The sequence below is a fragment of the Cynocephalus volans genome, chromosome 6, assembly GCF_027409185.1.
Source record: "Cynocephalus volans isolate mCynVol1 chromosome 6, mCynVol1.pri, whole genome shotgun sequence".
Classification (NCBI taxonomy): Eukaryota; Metazoa; Chordata; class Mammalia; order Dermoptera; family Cynocephalidae; genus Cynocephalus; species Cynocephalus volans.
The window spans coordinates 54,225,576-54,229,325 of NC_084465.1; the positions used below are offsets into that span (position 1 = coordinate 54,225,576).

Here is a 3,750-nt window from a genome sequence, read left to right on the forward strand (position 1 = left end):
CTTAGGAATTGAGTTAACCAAGGAGGTGAAAAATCTCTATAATGAGAACTACAAACCACTGCTGAGAGAAATTAGAGAGGATACAAGAAGATGGAACGATATCCCATGCTCTTGGATTGGAAGAATCAACATAGTGAAAATGTCCATACTACCCAAAGTGATATACAAATTCAATGCAATCCCTATCAAAATTCCAAAGACATTTTTCTCAGAAATGGAAAAAACTACCCAGACATTTATATGGAACAATAAAAGACCACGCATAGCCAAAGCAATGTTGAGCAAAAAAAATAAAGCTGGAGGCATAACACTACCTGACTTTAAGCTATACTACAAAGCTATAATAACCAAAACAGTATGGTAGTGGAATAAAAACAGACACACTGACCAATGGAATAGAACAGAGAATCCAGAAATCAACCCACACACTTACTGCCATCTGATCTTTGACAAAGGCACCAAGCCTATTCACTGGGGAAGGGACTGCCTCTTCAGCAAATGGTGCTGGGATAACTGGATATCCATATGCAGGAGAATGAAACTAGATCCATACCTCTCACCGTATACTAAAATCAACTCAAAATGGATTAAGGATTTAAATATACACCCTGAAACAATAAAACTTCTTAAAGAAAACATAGGAGAAACACTTCAGGAAATAGGACTGGGCACAGACTTCACGAATACGACCCCAAAAGCACGGGCAACCAAAGGAAAAATAAACAAATGGGATTATATCAAACTAAAAAGTTTCTGCACAGCAAAAGAAACAATTAACAGAGTTAAAAGACAACCAACAGAGTGGGAGAAAATATTTGCAAAATATACATCAGACAAAGGATTAATATCCAGAGTATATAAGGAACTCAAACAACTTTACAAGAAGAAAACAAGCAACCCAATTAAAAAATGGACAAAAGAGCTAAGTAGGCATTTCTCTAAGGAAGATATACAAATGGCCAACAGACATATGGAAAAATGCTCAACATCACTCAGCATCCGGGAAATGCAAATCAAAACCACACTGAGATACCATCTAACCCCAGTTAGGATGGCTAAAATCCAAAAGACTGAACGATAAATGTTGGCGAGGTTGTGGAGAAAAAAGAACTCCCATACATTGTTGGTGGGACTGCAAAATGGTGCAGCCTCTATGGAAAATGGTATGGAGGTTCCTCAAACAATTGCAGATAGATCTACCATACGACCCAGCTATCCCACTGTTGGGAATATACCCAGAGGAATGGAAATCATCAAGTCGAAGGTATACCTGTTCCCCAATATTCATCGCAGCACTCTTTACAATAGCCAAGAGTTGGAACCAGCCCAAATGTCCATCATCAGATGAGTGGATATGGAAAATGTGGTACATCTACACAATGGAATACTACTCAGCTATAAAAACGAATGAAATACTGCCATTTGCAACAGCATGGATGGACCTTGAGAGAATTATATTAAGTGAAACAAGTCAGGCACAGAAAGAGAAATACCACATGTTCTCACTTATTGGTGGGAGCTAAAAATTAATATATAAATTCACACACACACACACACACACACAAAACAAACCCGGGGGGGCGGGGAAGAAGATATAACAACCACAACTACTTGAAGTTGATATGACAAGCAAACAGAAAGGACATTGTTGGGGGAGGGGGGGAGGGAGAAGGGAGGGAGGAAGGTTTTGGTGATGGGGAGCAATAATCAGCCACAATGTATATCAACAAAATAAAATAAAATAAAAAATAAAAATAAATAAAAAAAAAATAAAACACAGGTGAGTCTTGCTTTAGTTCTGAGACAGTGAAGGGATTTACCCTGTATTTAAATTAATTTACATAATATATAATCAGTTATATAAATCTAGATATAAAACCAATCTCCAATAGGTTTTGAGATGGCATTTGCCATCTTTATGAAAAGTTGAACATCACTAATCAAGTCCAATCATGTCTTTAGAAGGGGAAAAGAGTGATAGTATTTACTGAACTGGAATTACTATCAAAATTCAAAAACACCTATTATATTCATTTAACCACAAACCAGTCTTACTTAAATCAGGACTGTCACAACAAAAATATTCTGTCAGTCATTCATGATCTGACTTCTGCTGTATGAGATCAATTAAATTATGGTACACATTAAAAGTCATGAAACATTTCTGTATTGTAATAAATAAGGCAGTAGTCAACTATCACTCATTAGTAGCTTTTTTGAGATAAGCTATCAAGTCTGCCCTTTCTGCCTTCTTAATGCCAGCAAAGATCAGTTTTGTTCCACGGATGTACTTCTTGGGATTCTCCAAATATTCCATCAGTGTCTTCTCTTCCCAGGTGATGCCTCTGTTCCTGTTGGCCTCTGGGTAAGGGCATCCAGCTGCCTGACCTGTCTTCCACCCAAACAGACCATGGAGATCCGGCCCCGTCTTGTGCTTATCTCCCTTTCCATGGTGTGGCACTGAGCACACTTCTGAACAAAAATCTTCTTGCCTTTCTCAACATGACCCATTTTTAATTCTCTTTCCTTGCTCACACTACAAAGGCTTCCACTCAGAAGTCAGAAGTCCCACTCTATCCAGAAGTGTGTGTGTGGTTTTATTTAAAGAAGAAGTACAAAGAGAAATATTAAGGTGAGATTCAAGTTCTGACATGAAAAAAATGGAATAATGCAGCAGGATGAAAAAAAAGTATATTTCAGGCTATTTTCTTGAAGATAATACTATCACAAACTTGGTGGACATTTTTAAATATCAAAAAGGGGTGAATAATACGACAACAGGAACTTGACAGAAAATGACAGATATGAAAGATGGAGAAAAGAACAAAAAAATTAAAAATTGTAATTCATGATAACTTTCATTTAAAAATTATTTGAAACTTTCTATTAAGACACCATATACATGGGGAAATAGACCCAAAACAGCCAAGAGGGAAACGTGTTTAAACATGTATAAACTTGTATTTTAAAAAAGAAAATAAATTCTGTGGGCACCCAGCAAAAAGAACAAGTCCTTATAACAGTAAGAAAATCTAACTTTTATATGTTATACCAAAAGATAGAAGACATTTTAAAAGTTTAAGAAATTCATAAACAGAAAAATGTGTTAGCCAAGTTTTTTCATATCCAGCAAAACTAAGTTGTAAAAATAAAGTTTTCAGTTAATAACAGGAATTTAGAGAAAATATTATAAGAACCTATTAGAGAACCACACTCAAACAACCAACATGACTAGTGATAAGGACTTGTATTAAGCAAAAACTTGTACATACTTCATGATGTGAGATTAGATGATATAAAGGAGCCAGACTAAAATGTAATGGCTATATGTTCTGAAATATAGATACAGTGTCATAAAATAAACTTGCCAGTTGCCTCATAGATATTAACAGAAGGTATAGAAATGAAGAAACAAGGGCAGAAGTTAGTTTTTTGTTTTTTTTTTTAATATAATGTGTTTTATAGATTTGATTTTGGACACATGTAAGTATTTTACATAATTACAAAAATAAACTAAATTTTAAAAAACAATTCAAAAAATCAAAATCAAATTTAAAACAAATGAAACTAAATATATGCCAGACAACTACAGATAGGGTTAGTATGAATGATCTTAAAACACAATAATTTGTCTGTATATCCCTGGTGGGATTATACTCTGAGGAAAAAGAAAAGAATTACAAAATCTTTACTTGATTTCTTTGACCATATTGGTGGAGATTATGTTGGTGGGTCCACCCGTTGAAATGG

At 35.0% G+C, this 3,750-nt stretch overlaps 1 pseudogene; it reads right to left on the reverse strand.

Moving 5' to 3' along the window:
- Positions 1-2,197: 2,197 nt before the first annotated feature.
- LOC134380691 (cytochrome c, somatic-like) lies at positions 2,198-2,511 on the reverse strand (annotated as a pseudogene).
- Between the last annotated feature and the right edge of the window lie 1,239 nt (positions 2,512-3,750).